Raw genomic sequence first — 24,935 nt, 5'->3', positions numbered from 1 at the left:
GAATACAGGCATAGGGCTTACCCTTTAATTTTATATCTTTTTTCCATTCTCTTTTTAAAACTTGTGAAATGAACAGAAATAAAATGTTTTCCTAAGAAGTGAGATTTAAAGTTCTTTAAAAAAAATAAAGTTCAGGGGCGCCTGGGTGGCTCAGTTGGTTAAGCATCTGACCTTGGCTCAGGTCATGATCTCATGGTTCATGAGTTTGAGCCCCACATCAGGCTCTGTGCTGACAGCTTAGAGCCTGGAACCTGCCTTGATTCTGTGTCTCCCTCTCTCTCTGGCCCTTCACCCACCTGCACTCTGTCTCTGTCTCTGTCTCTGTCTCTCTCTCTCTTTCAAAAATAAATAAACATTAAAAAAATTTTTTTAAACAAACTTCTTTTTAAAAGAGGGCATGATATAATTTTAAAGTTTAAAAAATTTTAAATTGATAAACTTAAATTTCAAAACTTTAAACCTCATAAATTTAAATGACAAGAGAACAATAGGATCTAAAAAGTCTAATGTAGAAGTTTCCATCCCCAATCCCTTTTCCTGAACAAAAAATAAATATTTAGCGTATGTTGTTATAGTTTTGAATTATATAGGTGGATGACAAAGAATACAATTTGGAATGTTTGCCTTCAAACCAAAGTGTATATGTTCTGGGTTATACAATTAGGTATGTGTAAAGACCAGGTTTACTACCTAAATTCATGAATTAACTTAAGTATGATCCTTAGAAACCATATTACAGTATTGTTAGAGAAAGAACATTTGTCACATTTTACTTTGTTTTCAGATACTCAGTCTTAAAAAAGATACTGAGATATAGTATTAAGGATTCAGGGTTTGAAGTCTGAATATTTGGGTTTACACTGGCTATGTAGCCTATCTAGTATCATTCTTCTTTCAGCCTAAAGTACTTGCTTTATTAGGAGTTCTTGTCTGCTGGAGATAGATCCTGTCAGCTTTTGTCTGGAAATGTCTTTATTTTGCTTTCACTTTTGAAGGATATTTTCACTGGATATAGAATTCTAGGTTGACTTTTTTCTTTCTAGCACTTTAAGTATATCATTCAGTTGTCTCCAGTTTTGATTTTTCTTTTTTTGTCTTCAGTATGGTATCCTCATTATAGTCTAGTATTTTTTTTTCATTGTGGTAAGATATATGTAGCATAAAATTTACCATTTTAACCATTTTTAACTTCATTAACATTAATTACATTCACATTGTTGTGTAACCAATACTACCATTGATCTCTAGAATTTTTTTATTATTCCCAAACTGAAACTCTGGACCCATTAAACAGTAATTCCCCAGTCAACTTCCCCCTAATACCTGGGTATTCTGCTTTTTTGCTTTATGAATTTGACTATTCTAGTGCCTATATAAATGGGATAATGCAATATTTGTCCTTTTGTGTCTGGCTTATTTCACTTAACATAGTAATTTCAGGGTTCATCCACATGTCATGTATCAGAATTTTCTTCCTTTTAAAGGCTGACTAGTTTTTCATAGTGTGTATTATATACCATTTTGTGTATCTATTCATCTATCAATGAATACTTGGGTTGTTTCCACTTTTCAACTATTGTGAATAGTTGTGAATAGTGAACATTTATGCACAAATATCTCTTGCAGCCCCTGCTTTCACTTCTTGTGGGTGTATAACCTGAAGTAGCATTGCTGGATTATGTCTTCAGGTTTTTTATGGAAAAGTCCATAGTAATTCTTATCTTTGTTCTTATGTGTGAATGATCTCTTTTTCGTTGGCTTAGTTTTACGATTTTTTAAATTGTTTTCAGCAATTTGATTATGATATGTTTTAGTGCTGTTTACTTTGTGCTTATTCTGTTTAAAATTTATTGATTTCCTTAGACTGTGAATTTATGCTTTTTATGAAATTTGAACAATTTTGCCCATTATTTCTTCATTAAATTTTTTTGTTCCCATCTGCACAACCCCCCTCACATACATATACTTTCTGGGACTCATTCACACATGTGCTAAACCATTTGGTATTGTCCTACACATCATCAAGGTTTTGTTTATATTTTATACAGCCTTCTCTCTCTCTCTGCTTCAGTTTTTGGAGTTTTTGTTTGTTTCTTCAAGATCACTGATCACTTTTTCTGCAATATCTTATCTGCTGTGTCTACTTATTTTTAAAAAGATTTTGGACATTATATTTTTAATCTCTAGAAGTACCATTTGGACAATATTGTTAATTGGAGGAGCTGGAAAGGAGGCAGCATAGGAAGATCCTGAACTTACCCCTTCCTGTAGACACACCAGACCTATAGCTACGTATGGGTAATTTCCCTCTGTAAAAGATCTGAAAACTGTGTGAACTCCATCTACAACAAAAGATATAAGGGCCACACCAAGATGGATAAAGAGGCAGAAACACAGTCCTGCAAAAAACCCTATCCTCAGAGCAACAACATTGAACAGAGAAGGAATTTCACCAGGTGGTGCTTCTTCTGGAGGAGTGGGGGCGGGGGGGTTGGTGCCCCACATTAGTCACCCCATCACCTGGGATTTTCCCTGGAGAGAGGAGCCTGAAAATATTGGACTTGCAAAACCAATGGGTTTGACATGCAGGGGTCCCAAAATGCTATATGAAACTGAGATTCTGGTCTTAGAGGGCTCATATGTAGTTTCACTTGCTCTGAGACCCAGAAATCACCCAGCAGTCTGAAAGGGATTGCCAGTGACCTCACAAACAGAAGGCATATCACAGGTGTGGAGGCCCTTCCTAAGGAGCACCAGGTTCAGGCTCCACTTTGGGCACTCCCTGCACCCGCCCTATGCTGAGAAGACAAGTGTCCATTTTGTGTGGCTTTGAAAATCAGCAGGGCATAACTCCAGGAAAGGTGGAGAGCCATAGGAAACCACAACTCTGCTCTTAAAGGGCCCCTCCACAATCTCACTCACTCTGAGATCCAGCCATTGGAAGGAGTTTGAAAAGCACCTGGGCCATATGTGATGATTTATTCACTGATTTTAGGGCTTGTGCCAGAAGGGCGGGGTTCTGTGTGAACTTTCTTCAGGAGTGGAACCCCTGGTGGCCACCATTTCTCTTGCCTTACTTCAGCCTAGCTGGCCTGATGTAGGCGCCAGTTCTGACATTCTCCATCTACATAGCTAGCACTGCTTGTCCTGCTGTGGCATTTCCCTGTGGTCTCCTCCTGTCACGGCAGGGCAAGCAGCTTCCACCCTGCCTCACCTGATGGGCATCCTTAGGACCAGTACCCCTCCAAAGTGATTCCTTGGGAGAGTTGGGGGGGAAGCTCTGCTCATGAACACATACATAACAGTTGTAGCCAGGCCTCTTGGCCAACCACATCGGGTGCTGACTCCACCCACTAGACACCCACAGCAGCTGCAACCTGGCCTCTAAGCTTGCCAAGCTCGGACCAGCCCCATCTACCAGTGTACCCACAGCAGTTGCAGCCCAGTCACAACAGGAGGGTGCACACAGACAACACTGGGGATACCCCTGGAACACTTGGTTCTGGTAACCAGAGTAGATTGTACCTCTGGGCCCCACAGATGTCTTCTACATAAGACCACTACCTTTAAGACCAGGAAACATTGCTGACCTACATAATACATAGAAACAAACACAGAGTCAAGCAAAATAAAAATATAGGAATATGTTCCAAATGAAAACAAGACAAAACCTTGAAAAATGAACTAAATGAAATGGAGGTAAGCAATTTACCTTATAAAGAGTTCAAGTTAATGGTCATAAAGGTGTTTGTCAAACTTGGGAGAAGTGTGTAAACCCATTGAGAACTTTAACAAAGATAGAAAATATAAAAAAGAACCAATCAGAGCTAAAGAACAAAATAACCAAATGAAAATACACTAGAGGGAATCAACAGCAGATTAGAGGATGCAGAAGAAGGATCAGTGATCTGGAAGACAGTGTAGTGAAAAGGAACCAAGCTAAATAGCAGAAAGAAAAAGGAATTAAAAAAAAAATGAGGCTAGGTTAAGGGACCTCTAGTACAATGTCAACCATACTAACATTTGCATTCTTGGGTCCCAGAAGGAGAAGAGAGAAAGAGAAAACTTATTTGAAGAAATGATAGCTGAAAACTTCCCTTACTTGGGGAAGGAAATATTTGGGTCCAGGAAGCAAAGAGACCACCAAACAAGATAAACATAAAGAGGTCCACACCAAAACATAATAATTAAAATATCAAAAATTAAAGAGAGAATCTTAAAAGCAGCAAGAGGAAAGCAACTAGTTACATACTGGGAATACCTCTAAGGCTATCAGGTGATTTTTCAGCAGAAACTTTGCATCCCAGAAGGGAGTGGCATGATACATTCAAAGTGCTGAAAGGGGAAAAAAAAATCTACAACCAAGAATGGTCTACCTGGCAAGGTTATCATTCAGAATTGAAGGACAGATAGAAGGTTTCCTAAACAAAAGTTAAAAGATTCATCACCACTGAACTGGCCTCAGAGGAAATATAAAGGGACTTCTTTAAGCAGAAAAGGCCATAAGTAGAAGTGAGAAGATTATGAAAGAAAAAGTCACTGGTAAAAGCAACCATAGTTAAGATAGTAGATCAGTCACTTACAAAGCTGCTCTGAAGGTTAAAAGACAAAAATAGTGAAATCAAGTATATGATAATTAAGGGAATACACAAAATAAAAAAGATGTAAAATATGACATCAGATACATAAATTTTTGGGAGGGTGAGTAAAAACAAAATTGTTGAGAGGGCTTTTAGAATGTATTGGAACATTGGGGCGCCTGGGTGGCACAGTTAAGTGTCTGACATTTGCTCTTGGCTGAGGTCATGATCTCATGGTTTGTGGGTTTGAGCCCCACATCAGGCTCTGCGCTAATGGCTAATGGTGCAGAGCCTGATTGGGATTTTGCCTGTCCTTCTGTCTGCTCCTCCCCCACTGGTGCTCATTCTCTCTTAAAGTAAATAAATAAAAATATTACAAAAAAAATAAAGAATGTATTGGAACATAAACATCCAGCAACTTTGAATAGATTGCTGTATACACAGGGTGTTATATATGAGCCTCATAGTAACGTAACCACAACTCCAAAACCTGTAATAGATACATAAAAAAATAAAGAGAATCCAAGCATAACACTAAAGAAAGTGATCCAATCACAAGAGAAGAGAGCAAGAGAAGAAGAAAGGAACAGAGAAGAACCACAAAAACAACCAGAAAACAATGAATAAGTAGTACAATAAGTAGTATCTATCAGTAATTACTTTAGATGTAAATGGACTTAATGCTCCAATCAAGACATAGAGAGATTGAATAGATTAAAAGAAAAAGAAACAAGACTCATCTATTTTCTGTCTACAGGAGTCTCACTTCAGACCTAAAGATACATACAGATTGTATGGATGGAAAGGGATGGAAAAAAAGGTATTCTTTGCAAATGGAAGTGGAAAAAAAGCCAGGGTAGCAAAACTTAGACAAAATAGCCTTTAAAACAAAGACTATAATAAAAGACAAGGTCATAACATAATGGTAAAAGGATCAATCTAACAAGAGGCTATAACTTGTAAATATCTGTGCACCCAACACAGGAGCACCTAAATACATAAAGCAAATATTAACAAGGGAGAAATTGACAGTAATACATAGTAATAGTAGCAGACTTTGACACACTTTGACAGACTTTGACATACATCAATGGATAGACTATTCAGACAAAATCAATAAGGAAACAGTGGCTTCAAGCAACACGTTAGACCAGATAGACTTAGTAGATATATACAGAACATTCCATCCCCAAACAATGGAATATATAATCTTTTCAAGTGCACAAAGAACATTCTCCAGAATAGATCCCATGTTAGGACACAGAATAAGTCTCAATAAATTTAAGATTGAAATCACATCAAGCATCTTTTCCAACTACAACAGTATGAAACTAGAAATTAATTACAAGGAAAAAAAAAACCTGGAAAAAACACAAACACATGGAGGCTAAATAACATGCTACTAAACAACCAATGGATCAATGAAGAAATCAAAGAGGATATTTAAAAATATCTCAAGATAAATGAAAATGGAAAGACAACATTCCAAAATCTTTGGGATGAAGCAGAAGTAGTTCTAAGAGGGAGGTTTATAGTGATACAGGCCTATGCCAAGGAATAAGAACAATTTCAAATAAACAATCTAACCTAATACATAAAAGAAGTAGAAAAAAATAACAAAGCCCAAAGTTGATAGAAGGAAGGAAATAATAAAAATCATACCAGAAATAAACAAAATAGACTAAATAAATGAAATAGGTACTAAAAAACAATAGAAAAAAATTTTTAAAAGATAAATATAGAAAAGATAAAAAAGGGGCACCTGGGTGGCTCGGTCGGTTAAGCATCCGACTTCGGCTCAGGTCATGATCTCACGGTCCGTGAGTTCGAGCCCCGCGTCGGGCTCTGTGCTGACAGCTCAGAGCCTGGAGCCTGTTTCAGATTCTGTGTCTCCCTCTCTCTCTGCCCCTCCCCTATTCATGCTCTGTCTCTCTCTGTCTCAAAAATAAATAAACGTTAAAAAAAAAAAATTTAAAAACAAAAAAAAAGAAAAGATAAAAAAAGATTAAGAGGTTGTTCTTCAAAAAGATAAAGGAAATTGATAAACCTTAGGCAGACTCAATTAAAAAAAGAGAGGACTTAGGGATGCCTGGGTGCCTCAGTTGGTTAAACATCCAACTTTTGATTGGCTTAGGTTGTGATCACACAGTCATGGGATTGAGCCCCATGTGGGGCTCCACGCTGAGCATAGAGCCTGCTTGGGATTCTCTCCCTTTCTCTCTGCCTCTCCCTGACTCTCATGTCCATACTCTTTCTCTCTCAAAAATAAACAAAAACATTAAAAAAAAGAGAGAGAACTTAAATAAAACTAGAAATGAAAGAAGTTACTACTGACATCACAGAAATACAAAATATTGTAAGAAACTACTATGAAAAATTACATGCCAACAAATTGGGGAACCTAGAGGAAACACTAGGTAAATACTAGATAAATTCCTAGAAACATACAATATTCCAAGACTGAATCAGGAAGAAATAGAAAATCTGAAAGACCAGTTACCAGTAATGAAATCGAATCACTTAAAACAAACAAACAAAACCACACACACACACACATACACACACACACACACACACACACACACACACACAAACCTCTTAATAAGTAAAAGTCTAGGACCACATGGCTTTGCAGGTGAATTTCTGCAAAACGTTTAAAGAAGAGTTAATAATACCTGTCCTTCTCAAACTATTCCAAAAAATTGAAGAGGAAGGAACACTTCTAAATTTATGCCATGAGGACATGATAGCAAAACCAGGCAAAGACCCTACAAGAAAAATAATTATAGGCCAATATGTATCTCGTGGTCCTTTTATGTTTTGCTTATTTCATTTAATATAATGTCCTCAGGTTTCATCCGTATTGTAGCATATGTCAGAATTTCCTATTTTGAAAAAAGATTGAATAATATTCCATTGTATGTATGTATGTTTTAGTCCATTTGGACTACTGTAACAAAAATACCACAAACTGAAGGACTTATAAACAATAAACATTTATTTCTTATAGTTCTGGAGGCTTAGAAGTCCAAAGTCATGACACTGGCAGATTCAGTGTGTGGCGAGGGTCAGTTTACTAATTACTGGCTTTCTTTTCACTGTAACCTCACGTGGCAGAAGGGTGCAAGGGGGCTTTCTTGGGCTTTTTTAAAATATAAGAGCATTAGTCCCATGGGGATAGAGTTCTCATGACCTAATCACATCCCAAAGGCCCCATTTCCCAGTACCATTACCTTGGATGTTAGGTTTTAACATGAATTTTGGGAGGACACATTCAAACTGTAGCAATGTATACACCACGTTTTGTTTATCCGTTCATCTGTTGATGGACATTTGAGTTCCTGCTACCTTTGGGATATTGTGAATAATGCTGCTGTATACATATTTGTTGAAGTTCCTGCTTTTACTTTTTTGTGGTCCGTGCCCAGAAGTGGAATTGCTAGACCTCATAATAGTTCTATTTAAAAATTTTTGAGGAATCTTTCTACTTTTTTCTATACCAGCTGCTTCAATTTACTTTCCCGCTAACAGTGCACAGGAGTTCCAGTTTGTCTACATCCTTGCTTAACACTTGTTATTTCCTGTTTTTTCAACAATGAAAACAAGTATGAGGTGATACCTTACTTTGATTTTGATTTCCATTTCCCTGATGATGAATGATGGTGAGCATCCTGGCCATTTTATGGTGTTTTGTTTTGTTTTGTTTTGTTTTGTTTTGTTTTGTTTTTGGAGAAATGTTTATTTAAGTGCTCTTACGATTTTTTAATTAGATAATTTGGTTTTGTTTTTTTTGTTGTTTGTTTTTTGCTATTGAGTTGTAGGAGTTCCTTATATATTTTAGATATTAATTTCCTATCAGATGCATGGTTTACAACTATTTATTCCTGTTTTGTAGTTTACCTTTTCATTTTGTTGATTGCTGGTCAGTAGCTTTTCAGTGTGATTTAGTTCCACTTGTGTATTTTAGCTTCAGTTGCCAAGACCAAAAGTCATGGAGTTTTTCCCCTATGTTTTCTTCTGGGAATTTTATAGTTTTGGGTGTACTTTTAAAAAAAATTTTTTTAATGTTTATTTATTTTTGAGAGAGACAGAGTGTGCGTGGGGGAGGGCCAGAGAGAGAAAGACACAGATTCTGAAGAAGCTCCAGGCTCTAAGCTGTCAGCACAGAGCCCGACGTGGGGCCCGAACCCACAAGCCTTGAGATCATGACCTGAGCCAAAGTTGGACACTTAACCGACTGAGCCACCCAGGTGGCTACAAACCTACAATAGGTTTGTTGGTAGTGTATGGAAATACAATAGGTTTATATATATATATATATATTTTATATACTACAACTTTCCTGAATTTGTTTACTAGTAATCAGTTTTTATAAAATCTGAAAGGTTTTCTATATATAATATCATGTCACCTGTGATGAAAGATCATCTTCTTCAGTCTCAATCCTTGCCTAATTGTATGGCTAGAACTTCCAGTGCTGTGTTGAATGCAATGGCAAGAGTGGACATTTATAGCTTCTCTCTCTTTTTTTTTTTTTTTTTTGAGAGAGAGAGAGAGAGAGCGAGGACACACACACACACACACACACACACACACACACACACACACATGAATGGGGTGGCACAGAGGGAGAGAAAGAGAAAGAGAGAGAATCTTAACCAAGGTTCATGCCCAGTGTGGATGGAGTCCAATGCAGGGCTTGATCTCACATCAGTGAGTTGGGTCAAGAGTTGGATGCTTAACTGACTGAGCCATCCAAACGCCCCTAATAGCTTATTCTTTCTCATAGAGGAAAGCTTTCAGTTTTTCACTGTTGAATCCTTCTCAGACTCTTTTAAAAAAAATAAAAGGGGGAACACTCCAAACTCCTTTTCTGAGTCTAACATTACCCTGATACCAAAATCAGACAAGGACACCACAAGAAAATAAAATTACAGGCCAGTATCCCCAATGAGTACAGATGAGAAAATAGTCTGAAAAATGTTAGCAAACTGAATTCATAATATATTAAAAGAATTGTATGGGGCACCTGAGTGGCTCAGTTGGTAAAGTGTTCGACTTTGGGTCAGGTCATGATCTTACGGTTCGTGAGTTTGAGCCCCATGTTGGACCCTGTGCTGACAGCTCAGAGCCTGGACCCTGCTTCAGATTCTCTGTGTCCCTGTCTCTCTGCCCCTCCCCGACTTGCGCTCTGTCTCTGTCTCTCAAAAATGAATAAACATTAAAAAAAAAACCGTATTCCATAGTCAAATGGGATTTATTCCAGGGATACATTTCTTAAATTATTTATTGGTTTGTTTGCTTGTTTGTTTATTTATTCATTTATCTTAGAGAGAGAGCTCACAGGGGAGAGGGGCGGAGAGAGAGAAGGGAGAATCCCATGCAGACTCCATGCTCAGCATGGAGCCTGACATGAGGCTCAATTCCACAACACTGGGATCATGACCTGAGCTGAAATCAAGAGTCAGATGCTCAACTGACTGAGCCACCCAGGTATCCCTATTCCAGGGATACAAAGGTGATGTAGTAGCCACAAATAAGTCCATGTGATATACTACATTAACAAAATAAAGAATCGAATCATATCATATCAGAAGATGCAGAAAAAGAATTTGACAAAAAATTCAACATCCATTCATGATAAAAACTCCCAACAAAATATATAGAGGTATAGAAGGAATGTACTTCAATAGATATGTAGGTAGGTAGGTAGGAAGGAATGTACTTCAATAGATAGATAGATATGTAGGTAGGTAGGTAGGTAGGAAGGAATGTACTTCAACAGATAGATATGTAGGTAGGTAGGTAGATAGAGGGAATGTACTTCAATAGATAGATAGACAGACAGACAGACAAGGGACTGCCTGGGTGGCTCGGTTGAGTATCTAACTCTTGATTTCAGCTCAGGTCATGAGCTCTGCATCAGGCTCTGCACTAAGCATGGAGTCTGCTTGAGGTATTCTCTCTTTCTCTTTTTTTCTCTCTGTCTGTCTCTCTCTTTCCTTTTCTGTCCCTCTGCTCTTCTCCCCTACTTTTGCTCTCATAAATTTAAATACATACATACATACATACATACATACATACATACATACATAAATGGCATGTGCTTCCATATAGTAAAAGCCATACATGACAGTCCCGAATGTGGTATCATACTTAGTGGTAGAAAACTGAAAGTTTTTCATCTATGATGAACAGCAACACAAGAATGCTCGCCCTTGCCACTCTTTTTCAACATAGTTTTAGAAGCTCTAACCAGAGCACTTAGGCAAGAAAAAGAAATAAAAGGCATCTGGACTTCAAGCTGTACTACAAAGCTGTAATTATCAAGACAGTATGGCACTGGCACAAAAACAGACACTCAGATCAGTGGAACAGAATAGAGAACCCAGAAATGGATCCACAAACGTATGGCCAACTAATCTTTGACAAAGCAGGAAAGAGTATCCAATGGATACTGTTTCAAAGGGACACTTGCACCCCAATGTTTATAGCAGCACTATCAACAATAGCCAAAGTATGAAAAGAGCCCAAATGTCCATTGATGGATGAATGGATAAAGAAGATGTGGTATGTATGTATGTATGTATGTATGTATATATATATATATATATATATATATATATACAATGGAGTATTACTTGGCAATCAAAAAGAATGAAATCATGCCATTTGCAACTACATGGATGGAACTAGAGGGTATTATGCTAAGCGAAATTAGTCAGAGAAAGACAAATATCATATGACTTCACTCATATGAGGACTTTAAAATACAAAACAGATGAACATAGGGGAAGGGAAGCAAAAATAATATAAAAACAGGGAGGGGGATAAAACATAAGAGACTCTTAAATATGGCGAACAAACAGAGGGTTACTGGAGGGGTTGTGGGAGGGGGGATGGGCTAAATGGGTAAGGGGCATTAAGGAATCTACTCCTGAAATCATTGTTGCACCATATGCTAACTTGGATATAAATTAAAAAATAAATACATTATTAATAATAAAAAAATAAAAGGCATCAAAATCAGAAAGGAAAATGTAAAAACTTTTTCTTTTTTTTTCTATATATCTTTAAACATTTATTCATTTTTGAGACAGAGATAGAGCATGAGTAGGGGAGGGGCAGAGAGAGAGGGAGACACAGACTCTGAAGCAGGCTTCAGGCTCTGAGCTGTGAGCACAGAGCCCGATGCAGGGCTCAAACTCATGAACTGTGAGGTCATGACCTCAGCTGAAGTCGGACGCTTAACCGACTGAGCCATCCTGGCACCCCAAAGTAAAACTGTTTCTATTTGCATGTGACATGATATATACAGAATACCCTAAACACTCCATCAAAAAAAAAAAAAAAAAAAAAACTATTGAAACTAATAAATACAGCAAAGTTACAAACTAAATACACAAAAATTTATTGCACCTCTGTACACTAATAGTGAACTGTCAGGAAGAGAAATTGAGAAAACAATTTCATTTAGAGTTGCATCAAAAAGAATAAAATACCTAATAATAAATTTAACCAATAAATGAACAACATATACATTGAACACTATAACATTGGTGAACGAAACTGAAGAAGACACAAAATAAATGGCAAGATATTCTGTGTTCATGGAAAAGTTAATATTGTTAACATGTCCATATTACTCAAAGTAATTTATAGATTCGTTGCAATTCTTACTAGAATTCCAACGTATTTTTCACAGAAATGGAGGGAAAATCATAAAATATGTACACAACACAAAAGACCATGAATAGTCCAAGCAATCCTGAGAAAGAAGAGCAAAGCTGGAGGAATCCCACTTTCTGATTTCAAACTACAGAGCTGTATTAATGAAAAGTGTGGTAATGGCATAAATATTCACATAGACGAATGGAACAGAATACAGATCCCAGAAATAAGCTCCTGCAAATGTGGCCAATTAATATTTGACTGGGAGCCAGGAACACTCAATGAGAAAACGAGTCTCTTCAAAAAATAGTTTTGGGAAAACTGGATAACCACCTGCAGAAGAATGAAATTGGACCCCTATCTTACCCCATTCACAAAAAATAATTCACAGAAAAATGCTTTAACAGAAGACCCAAAACTGCAAACTCCCGGAAGAAAACTCCTTCAGATAAACAATGCTGGGAAAAAGCTCTTTAACATTGGTCTTAAAACTATTTTCTGGATAACAAAGGACAAGCAACAAAAGCAAAATCAGCAAGTGGGACTGCATCAATTTAAAAAGTTTGTGCACAGCATAGGAAAAAATTAACAAAATGAAAAGGCAACCTATGGAATGGCAGAAAATATTTGCATACCATGTGTTAGTTAAGAGGTTAATATCCAAAATGTATAAATGATTCATATAACTCAATAGTGAAAAAGCAGATGATCTGATTAAAAAATGAGCAGAGGACCTGAATAGACATTTTCCCAGAGACATCCAAATGGCCAACAGGTACATGGAAAGATGCTCAATATCACTAATCATCAGGTAAATGCAAATCAAAACCACAATAATATATCACTTCATACCTGTTAGAATCATTATTCTCAAATTGGTAAGGGATGACAATTTTGGTATGGATGTGTAGAAAAAGGAATCCTTGTGCACTATTGGTGGGGATATAAACTGATGCAACTACTGTGGAAAACTGGAGGGTTTTCAGGAAATTAAATATAGAACTACCATACGATCCACCATTCACACTTCAAGGAAATGAGAACAGGATCTTGAAGTGATTTCTGCACTCCCATGTTTAATTCAGCTTTATTCACAATATCCAAGATACAGAGACAACCTAAGTGTCCTTCAACAGATAAGTACTTGAAGAAGATGTGCTGTACACACATACACGCACGGGAATATCATGCAGCCACCTGCATGATAGGAAGGAAGGAAATCTTGCCATTTGCCTCTACACTGATGGATCTTGAGGGCATTTTGCTACGAAGATAAGCAGACAAAGAAAGACATACACTGTGTGGTATCACTTATATGTGGAATCTCAAAAACCTGAATTCCCAGAAACAGACATTAAAACAGTGATTACCAGAGGCTGAGTGGATGGGGAATTTGGGGAGTTTTTGGTCAGAGTACAAACTACAGTCAGAATATAAATATGTTCTGGGACCTAATGCACAGCATTGTGATTATAGTTAACAATACAGTATTATATACTTTAAAATTGCTAAGAGACTATATAGATCTTAAATGTTCTCACCAGAATAAAATGATAACCATGTGATTTAATGGAGATTTTAGCTAATGCAGTGGTGGCAATCAGTTTGATATATAGAAGTATATCAAATCAACATGTTGTACACTTTATTTTTATTTTTATAATTTTTTTAAAGTTTATTTTGAGAGAGAGAACCAGCAGGGGAGGGAGAGAGAGAGAGGAACAGAGTATCTGCACTTGATCTTAGCCAAAAGGCTGAGAAGTGATGAGGAACTGAGTATCTGAAGTGGGCTCTGCGCTGAGAAGACAGAGTCCCACGCGGGGCTCAAACTCACGAACTGCAAGATCATGACCTGAGCCGAAGTCAGACACTTAACCAACTGAGCCCCCCAGGCACCCCAACACATTGTACACTTTAAACTTACAAAATGTTATCAATTATATCTCAATAAAAAACTGCTTTTAAAATGCACTTTTATGCAAAATATGCTTTCAGATAAAGGTAAAGAAAACTAATTATAATCATGATTGTAAAAATTAGTCCACAAAGCTTGCAAAGATCTGTGGAAAAGACCTTACTAACTTGCTGACTCTTCTAGTTGATGGCCATTATAAAAGTAAGGGTAAACCAACAAAATGTATTATTCCTTAAAAAGCACAGAAGTTAACTTCAGTTAAAAACAAATATTCTATACTTTTATTCCTTTCCTTCTCACTCTTTATGATACTGATGTCACAAGTTACATCTCATGTTGTGTGCCCATTAACATTTTTATAGTTAAATGTTTTTTTTGTATTTGATTTTTGAACTTCTGAGTTTAAAATTTAAAGAGATTTACACGTCATCTTTATAAGACAACAGTATTCTGTATTTCTCTATGTATTTGCCTTCTCCAGTGAGTTTTATATTTTCATATGCTTTCATGTTGCAGTGTAGTTTATTTCAACTTAAAGGACTCCCTTTGGCGTTTTTTTTTTTTTTTGTGATGCAGGTTTAATGGTGTGAACTCCTTCAGCATTGTTTATCTGAGAACATCTTTATTTCCCCTTGAATTCTAAAGAATAGTTTTGCCAGATATAATACCTTTGGTTGGCAGTTTTTTCTTTCAGCACTTTCTGTATCTCACCCTATTTCTTTTATTTTTTTATTTTTTATTTTTTTTAATGGTTATTTATTTTTGAAGGAGAGAGAGAGAGACAGAGTGCGAGCGGGGAGGGGCAGAGAGAGAGGGAGACACAGAATCCGAAGCAGGCTCTGGGCTCCAAGCTGTCAGCACAGAGCCCGACGTGGGGCTCGAACTCACAAACTGCAAGATCATGACCTGAGCTGAAGTCGGATGCTCAACTGACTGAGCCACCCAGGTGCCCCTCACCCTATTTCTTTATGCCTGCAAGGTCTTAGAGTTTTATGGGGTCCCTTTGTACATGATGAATCACTTTTCTCCTGCTGCTTTAAATCTGTCCCTTTGTCTTTGACTTTGGCAATTTGATTATAATGTGTCTTAGTGTGGATTTCTTTGGGTTCCATCTTGGAAGTCTGTTGAGCTTCTTCAGTCTGGATGTCCATTAACGTCCCCAAGTTTGGGAAGTTTTTGGCCATATTTTCTTTAAATAAACTTTTTACCCCTTTATTCCTCTTCCTTCTCCTTCATGCATGTATTGGTTTTCTTGACCCGATCCCATAAGTCCCTTAGGCTTTTTCTTTTGCGTTTTGTTCCTCTGACTGGATAATATCAAATGATCTAGCTTCGAGTTTACCAATTCTTTCTTCCACTTGATCAGGTCTGTTTTTGAACCACCCTAAGTGAATTTTTCAGGTCTGTAATTGTATTCATCAGCTCCAGAATTTGTTTGCCTTTTTTTTTTTTTTAATCTCTCTTGATAGTAGTTTTTTTAATGCAGTGTTTTCTTGAGCTTATAGAGCATCTTTATGGTAGGTGTTTTGAATTATTTTTCAAGTAATAAATATTTCTGTTTCTTTAGGATCAGTTTCTGGAGATTTATTTTGCTCTTTTGTTTGATCCACATTTCCATTCATGTGTCTTCTAACTTTATGAGACATTTTTGAAGAATCAAGCACATATCACAGTCTTTATAGACCGACTTCATACAGAAGAAGGCCCTCAGCAATCAGCCTAATTATAGATCCCGTTGTCTCTGAGTCTGTTTTGGAAGAAGTGACAGATTCTCTGGATCTGTGTGGGCAAATTTTCAATTGCAGAAGCTTGCCAGTTTTTTTCAAGAGCTTGTAATCTTTTGTTCCCTCTGGTGTTTGTCTGTAGTACTGCAAGTTCTCTGTGTATAGCAGCAAGCCACCTACTGTCTCTTCTAATCAGCCACCAAGTATCCAAAGTATTCCAGCTCCCAGTTATCACCCCAAGTCAGGTGAGGCACATGCCAACTAGTCTTTTCAGGCAGCCTTCTGAAAAACTAGAACACTAGACACTCCTTCCACTTCTTCCCTCACGAGGGAGAAGACTCATTCTGTACCTTTTCCTAGTTGTGCCAAGCTGTGCCACCTCCCCAGACCACCTCCCGCTTCTCTTTTCTTTCGACTCCCTGGCATGCAAACCATGCCACCTTCTGTCAGGAGTCCAAATGAGGTGAACAGAAACCAATCCCTTGAGAGCCCTCTGAATAGCGAGAATGGTGAACACCCTTCCATTCTAATTCCTCCCTATAGGAGCAGTTGCTAGCTGGGGCATTCTCTCCTGGTGCTAAGCTGTGCCTGCTTGTGGGAGGGACTGACATGGGTAAAGTGAAGTAGCTCCTTTATCCATTTCAATGTGTCTGTTTTTGGCATTGTGCTTTTCTGGTGTACTGCAACTTCTTAACTGGATTTGGGAAATTTCATAAAGATATTTTGATCTGTACATCATTGTTAAATCATTTTTTCTGTGGGAGACAAAGGCTGGGACCTATTCTGCTATCTTGCTGACAGCTAATAATTACTTTATTAGATATTTCTCATTGTGTATGTTAACACTTTTGTATGCCTGGATTTTGTTGTTTTCCTTTAAAATATATTGATTTTTGTATTGGCAGGCAGTTAATTTATTGAAGAACCTGTTTTATCATCTAAAGCTTGTGTTTAAGCTTTTTTTTTAATCCCAACATAGTTTACAGTATCTTTTTCTCTAGAGCTAATTTAGCCCTACTAATAAGATATGACCCATCTGTTGTGTTTACTGAATGCCTTGGGTGTTCAGTGTTTTGTCACAGCTTGAGCGTTTCCCACTTGTGAGTCCTGGAAATATATTTGACCTACAGCTCTTTGATAATTGTTCTTTGCCTAATTTTGGATGCTTTAATCCTAAGAATACACTGCTTAATAGTAACTTAAGAGAGACCCCATTGGGTTCGTGGAACTTTTTCTTTGTGTGACTTCCTCCTCTCTGGTCCTCTTCCCCACCAATTCCAGCCACCTCAGCCTCTCCAAATTGTGATCTCTGTCTTCTCAACTTAGCATAGTCACTCTGTTTTGCTTGGAAGCCTGCTCCTGATCTGGAAAATAAAATGTCTCCAAAAGAAACTTCAGAACAATTATAGGCCTAACTTTTTTCAGAGAGTTACTGTCTGTTGTTCATTATCTGAATATGTTTTATATATTTTGTTGAATTTTCTGTATTATTCCCCACTGTGGGAAGGCACATTTATCTGTGTATATCATTATATTTTACCAGTTCTATAATGTTTAATCACTGTATTATATTATTATCATGATGGCTTCAACTATCAGGAATAAAATAGGAAAAAAATCAAAGTGACTCTTGGAAGTGAACTGCTCTGAAGGTGGTAAAAGATGCAGGGATATAATGGGGTATAACCTGCCTACTACATATGAGCAGCATTCAGAGTATTAGGGATATCAGTGTGTGAGTTTTTCAGAAGAAATTATGAATTCTATTTAATTAATTGAACTGAAAGAAGCCGTGTGGTTAGGCTAGTTTCTGTTATACCAGATGATACCGAATGTCTGTAGATTTTCTTTTTTAGAACTTTAGGTTTTGGAGAAGTCAGGTCATAAGTCACCCTTTACAGGGCTTTTCCTGACCCTACTCTATGTCCTTATGTTTTCTTTTATCAGTTGATTTCTCTGTTTTCCCAATTCACCTTGACTTTCTTGAGGACAGAGATAGTCTTATTTATATTTATCTCAGCTGTAGTTCCTACAGCATTCAAATGATAAAATGAATGAATGCTGCCTCTTTTCTTTACCCATAAATTCCTTGGGTCTTCACTTTACCAGCCCATCATCATTTGGCTCCACAAACTTGTCAGAGGGAAATAAAACAGGGAAATGATCCAACCTTGAACACTTGGCCAAAGTTGAAAGGAAATTCAAACTATGGTCAAAAGATTGCTTTTGAACCAGTTTGGGGGAAAAAAGCCTATAGTGTATTAGTTTCTTGTTGATTTTTAAAAATGTGTTTATTTGGGGGCACCTAGGTGGCTTAGTTGGTTAATTGTTCGACATCAGCTTAGGTCATTATCTCACAGTTCATGAGTTGGAGCCCTGTGACAGGCTCTGTCAGCTCAGAGCCTGGATCCTGCTTTGGATTCTGTGTCTCCCTCTCTCTCTGCCCCTCCCCTGCTTGTGCTCTCTCTGTGTCTCTCAAAAAATGAATAAACATTACAAAAATTTTTTTAATTTTTTTATTTTTAGGATTTAGCCTTTAAAACATTCAATTATTTTTCTTGCTTACAAATTCAGATATTTCTTTGACTTTGTTAACATGTATAAAATATTATTTGCAAGTAAATGAAATAAGAACTGTTTGTTTAAGTCTTCTCTAAATAGTCATGTGAAATGATTACATTAAGAAATTTCTCATATTGCAGTATTTTAATCCCAGTGTATATTTTTCTAATCCTTTTTCTGGTCAACATAGATGAGGACTTCCATTTTTGTTCCTTTTGTGTTAGAAAGCACATTGCATGCTTTCTCTGTGTGAGGCACTGGGTTGGGAACTCTGGATAATTAAAATAAAAGAATAGTGGGGGCGCCTGGGTGGCTCAGTCAGTTAAGCATCCAACTCTTGATTTTGGCTCAGGTCATGATCTCATGGTTCATGAGATTGAGACCCACATTGGGCTCTGCGTTGACAGTGCAGAGCCTGCTTGGGATTCTGTCTCTCCCTCTCCCCTGCCCTCTGTCCCTTCTTCCCTCTCTCTTCCCCCCCCCCCAACAATAAATAAATAAAAGTTAAAAAAAAAAACTTTCGGGGAGCCTGGGTGGCTGAGTCGGTTAAGCATCCAACTTCAGCTCAGGTCATGATCTTGCGGTCCATGGGGTCTAGTTCTGCACTGGGCTCTGCACTGACAGCTCAGAGCCTGGAGCCTGCTTCAGATTTTGTGTCTCCCACTTTCTCTTCCCCTCCCCTGCTCACCCTCTGTCTTTCTCTCTCTCAAAAAACAAACGTTAAAAAATTTTTTTTTTAATTTTCTTGGGTGGCTCCGTTAGTTAAATGACCAACTCTTGATTTTGGCTCAGGTTATGATCTCACATTTGGTGGGATTGAGCCTTGCTATCAGCACAGAGCCTGCTTGGGATCCTCTCTCTCCCTCTCTCTGCCCCTCCCCTGCTCACACACATGCTGTCTCTCTCAAAATAAATAAACTTTAAAAAAAACAAACTTTCTCTTAAAAAAAAAGTGTCCAGTGTCTTCTTTTTGTTTTTTAAAGTTTTTATTGTTATTTAGTATTCCAGTGTAATATTTTAAATTTATTTTATATTAGAGAGACAATGCATGAGCAGGGAAGAGGAATGGGGGAGAAGAGGTGGGGGGGAGAGAGAGAGAGAGAGAGAGAGAGAGAGGTTCTTAAGCAGGCTCCATGCTCAGTGTGGAGCCCAATGTGGGGCTTGATCCCATGACCCTGAGATCATGACCTGAGCTGAAATCAGGTGTCAGACACTCAACTGACTGAGCGACCCAGGCACCCTATTACTTATTTATTATTCCAGTATAATTAATGTACAGTGTTATATTACTTTCATGTGTACATAAGTATAGTGATTCAACAATTCTATGTATTATTCATTGCTCATCATGATAAATGTACTCTTAATCCTCTTTACCTATTTTATCCGTCCCCCCAGTTCTGGCAACCACCAGTTCTCTATATTTAAGAGTCTATTTTGTTGTTGTTGTTGTTGTTTGTCTTTTTCCTGTGTTCACTTGTTTTATTTCTTAAATTCCACATATGAGTGAGATCATATGGTATTTGTCTTTCTCTGACTGACTTATTTCACTTAGCATTATGCCCTCTATACCCTCTAGATTCATTCACATTGTTGCAAATGGCAAGATTTTATTCTTTTGTATTGCTGAGGAATATTCCCTTGTCTATATATACCACATCTTCCTTATCCATTCATCTATTGATGAACACTTGGGTTGCTTCCAAATTTTGGCTGTTGCAAGTAATGCTTCAGTAAACACAGGGGTACATCTATTGTTTTGAATTAATTTTTCATATTCTTTGAGTAAATACTCAATAGTGAAATTACTGGATTGTAGGGTAATGTTATTTTTAACTTTTTGAGGAACTCCATGCTATTTTCTGCAGTGACTGCACCAGTTTGCATCCCCAACAGTACACAAGGGTTTCTTATTCTCCACACATTGTTTATTTTGTGTTTTTGATTTTAACCATTCTGACAAGTGTGAGGTGATATCTCATTGTGCTTTTGACTTATATTTCCCTAATGATAAGTGATGTTGAGCATCTTTTCATGTGACTGTTGATTATCTTTATGTCATGTCTTCTTTCTAGAAATGTTCATGTCTTCTGCCCATTTTTTATTAGATTATTTCTTTTTTTTTTTTTTGGTGTTGAGTTGTAGAAGTTCTTTGTATATTTTGGACACTAACCCCTTAGCAGATGCATCATTTGCAAATATTTTCTCCCATTGAATAGATTGTCTTTTTGTTTTTGTTGATTGTTTCCATTGCTGTGCAGAAGCTTTTTATTTTGGTATAGTACCAGTAGTTGTTTTTGTTTGTTTAATTTTTTTGTTTGCTTGTTTGTTTTTATTTGCCTTGCCTTAGGAGACGTACCTAGAAAAATGTCTCTATAGCTAATGTCAGAGAAATCATTGCTTGTGTTCTCTTCTAGGATTTTTATGGTATCATGCCTCACATTTAGGTCTTTAACCTATTTTGGGTTTATTTTTTATGTGTAGTGTAAGTGCGTTACTTTCATTCTTTTGCATGCAACTGTCTAGTTTTCCCAACACCATTTTTTGAAGAGACTGTCTTCGATTGCATATTCTTGCCTCTTTAGTTGTAAATTAATTGACCATATAATCATGGGTTTATTTCTGGGCTCTCTGTTCTGTTGATCTCTGTGTCTCTTTTTGTACCAGGACCATGCTGTTTTGAATACTACAGCTTTGTAGTTTATCTTGAAATCTGAGATTGTGATACCTCCAATTTTGTTCTTCTTTTTCAAGATTGATTTGGCTATTTTGGGTGTTTTGTAGTTCCACACAGATTTTAGAACCATTTGTTCAAATTCTGTGAAAAATACTGTTGGTATTTTGATAGGGATTGCATTAAATCTGTAGTTAATTTTGGATAGTATGGATGTTTTAACAATATTTGTTCTCCCCATTCATGAACATGGAATATCTTTCCATCTGTTTCATCTTCAGTTTCTTTTATCTATGTTTTATAGTTTGAAGAGTACAGGTTTTTCATCTCCTTGGTTAAGTTTATTCCTAGGTATTCTGTTATTTTTGGTGCAATGGTAAATGGGATTGTTTTCTAATTTCTTTTTCTGCTACTTTATTATGAGTGTATGCAACAGGTTTCTGTATATTGTATGAGAATGTACTGTATGAGAATATTGTATTAGTGTATTTTATATGAGAATGCAACAGGTTTCTGTATATTGATTTTATATCTTTCAACCTTACTGAATTCATTTGTCAGCTCTAGTTTTTTTTGTGTGTATGTGTGTGTGGAATCTTCAGAGTTTCCTATATATTGTATATTGTTATCTGCAAATAATGAAAGTTTTACTTCATTACCAGTTTGGATTCCTTTTATCTCTTTTATTTGTGTGATTGCTGTGGCTAGGATTTCTAGTACTACATTTAATAAAAGTGGGGAGAGTGCAATCCTTGTCTTGCTCCTAATCTTAGGGGAAAAACTCTCAGTTTTTTACTATTGAGTATGATGGTAGCTGTGGTTTTTGTATATGGCCTTTATTATGTTGAGATATGTTCCCTCTAAGCATGCTTTCTTGAGTGCTTTATCATAAATTGATGTTATACTTTGTCACATGCTTTTTTTGCATCTATTGAAATGATCATATGGTTTTTATCCTGTCTCTTGTCGATGTGATGTATCACATTGATTGATTTGTGAATACTGAACCATCCTTGCATACCAGGAATAACTCCCACTTGATTGTGATGAATGCTATTTTTAATGTATTGTTGGATTCAATTTGGTAATATTTTGTTGAGGATTTTTGCATCTATGTTCATCATAGATAATGGCCTGTAGTTCTCTTTTTTTTGTAGTGTTTTTATCTGGTTTTGGTATCATGGTAATGCTGGCCTCATAGAATATATTTGGAAGCTTTCCTTTTCTATTTTTTGGAATATTTTGAGAATAACAGGCATTAACTCTTCTTTAAATGTTTAGTAGAATTCACCAGTGAAGCCATCTGCTCTTGGACTTTGGTTGGTTGGGAGTTTTTGATTGCCTATTTAATATTTAATTTCATTGCTGGTAATTGGTCTGTTCAAATTTCTGGTTCTTCCTGATGAAGTTTTGGGAGGTTATATGTTTTCTAGGAATCTATCCATTTATCCTAGGTTGTCTAATTTGTTGGCACATAATTTTTTTAAGTTTATTTATTTATTTTGAGAGAGACAGACAGAGAGAGAGAGAGCGCGCACAAGTGGGGAGGGACAGAGAGAGAGAGGGAGAGAGAGAATCCCAACCAGGCTCCACACTGTCAATGTAGAGCCTGACACAGGGCTTGAACTCAAGAACCATGAGATCATGACCTGAGTGAGAGTGAGACATTTAACTAACTGAGCCACTCAGGTGCCTCCGTTGGCACATAATTTTTCATAATCTTCTCCTATAATCCTTTGTATATATGTGGTATCAGTCATTATTTCTCCTCATTCATTTCTGATTGTGTTTGAGTCCTCTCTTTCCCTCTCTCTTTCTCCCTCTCTCTCTCACCTCTCTTTTCTCTCAATAAATCTGGCTAAAGGTTTATCAATTTTATTGATCTTCTCAAAGAACCAGCTTCTGGTTTTATTGATCTGTTGTTTTTTTAGTTTCTATTTTGTATATATCTACTCTAATCTTTATTACTTCCTTCCTTTTTCTGAACAACCAGTCTCTTAATGTTCTTACCTATTATGTTGAACCATATGACAGTGCTGATATTTGACAGTTTTTGGTTTGTAAAAACAACGAAGTCATTTGAGTCCCCCTAATAGTTAAAGAGCAAGGTAGATTCTGGGAATACAAAAGTAATATAAATTATGATATGGTTCAGTTACCAAATCATGTAGCAGTTTGAAAGAATAGAATCATTCTCTTGGATGAAGAAGTTAGGAAAAATCTTTATAGAATAGATTGTCAGTTTCAAACTCTAGCTAGGGGGGCTTCTCCTGTACATTCAGGTTTTTTCTTGCTACTGATAATTGAATTCACTTGGTAAGCCCATTAGGTTTTTGTCTTCCTGTAGAATTTTGTTATGTACATGTTTTAACTTCAGTATCAATTTTTGATTCCTTTGGTCTCACACTTATTCTTCCAATTCATTTTTTTTTTTTTGGTTAAAAAAATAACAAAATTTATCATCCCAACCATTTTTAAGTATACAGCTAAGTAGTGTTAAGTATATTTACACTGTTGTTAAAGAGATCTTTATAACTTTTTCATCTTGCAAAACTAAAATTCATTACCCTTTAAATACCTCTGTTTCACCCTCCCTGCAGCCCCCGGTTATATCATTCTATTTTCTGTCTCTATGAAATAGACTCTGTTAGATGCCTCATATAAGTAAGGTCATAATACAGTATTTGTCTTTTTGGCTCATTTCACTTAGTGTAATGTCCTCAAGGTTCAACAATGTTGTGGCATGCAATATGATATCCTTTCCTTTTTAGTTTTTTTTTTTTCTGAGTTACTTAAATTTTTTTGACATACAAAAAGTTGTACATAACTAATGCCTACAACTTGAGGAGTTGGAGAGAAGTATATACTGGTGAACCATCATTAGTGTATGCCATAAACCAGTCCATCACCTTTAGAAGTTTTCTCTAACCCTCTAATTTGTTATTATTATAGGTTGCTTTAGTGAGAAACCACTTAACATTAGATCTACCTTCTTAGCAAATGTCTAAGTATACAATACAGTTTTGTTAACTGTAGGCACTATGCTGTTCAGTGGATCTCTAAGACTTACTTTGTGTAACTAAATATTTGCGCCCTTTGACTAATATCTCCCCATTTCCTCCTCCCCCAGCCCCTGGAAAGCACCATTCCACTCTCTGCCTTTATGAGTTTGACTCTTTTGTATTCATAATGTAAGTGGTATAATATAGTACTTGTTCTTCTGTGTTTGGCTTAGTTCGCTTAGCATAATGCCCTCTAGGTTCATCTGTGTTGCCAGAAATGGCAGGATTTCCTTCCCTTTTTGATGCTGAATAGTATTCCTGTGGGTGGGGAGTAAACACAGACCACATTTTATTTATTTGTGGGTGTTTTTTTTTAAGATGTTTAAAAGTAATCTCTATACCCAGTGTGGGGCTCAAACTCATAACCCAGAGATCAAGAGTCACACGTTCCACCAACTGAGCCAGCCAGGTGCCCCCACATTTTATATATTTGTTGATTGAGAGGCATTTAGGTTGCTTCCCATGCCTTGGCTACTCTGAATAATGCTTCAGTGAAGGTGGGAATATAGATATCTGAGATCCTGATTTCATTTCCTTTGGATATATACCCAAAGTGGGATTCCTGAATCATTTGGCAGTTCTATTGTTTGTTTTTTTGAGGATCTTCCATTCTGTTTTCCATAGTGGCTGTATGAATTTACATTCTGACCAAAAATGTACCAGGGATCCCTTTTCTCCACATCCTCACCTCCACTTGTTATCTTCTTTTTTTTTTTTTTTTTTGTTACCAAAGCCATCTTACCAGGT

General features: G+C 36.8%; 1 protein-coding gene across 7 annotated transcripts in view; it reads left to right on the top strand.

Moving 5' to 3' along the window:
* Nucleotides 1–24,935, top strand: part of MICU1 (mitochondrial calcium uptake 1) — a 243,122-nt gene that overhangs the window by 47,374 nt on the left and 170,813 nt on the right. The gene's annotated exons all lie outside the window — the stretch shown is intronic.

Source organism: Panthera leo, chromosome D2 (assembly GCF_018350215.1).
Source record: "Panthera leo isolate Ple1 chromosome D2, P.leo_Ple1_pat1.1, whole genome shotgun sequence".
Classification (NCBI taxonomy): Eukaryota; Metazoa; Chordata; class Mammalia; order Carnivora; family Felidae; genus Panthera; species Panthera leo.
The sequence above is the reverse complement of the archived record's forward strand: the minus strand, read 5'-3'. Positions and strand labels throughout refer to the sequence as shown.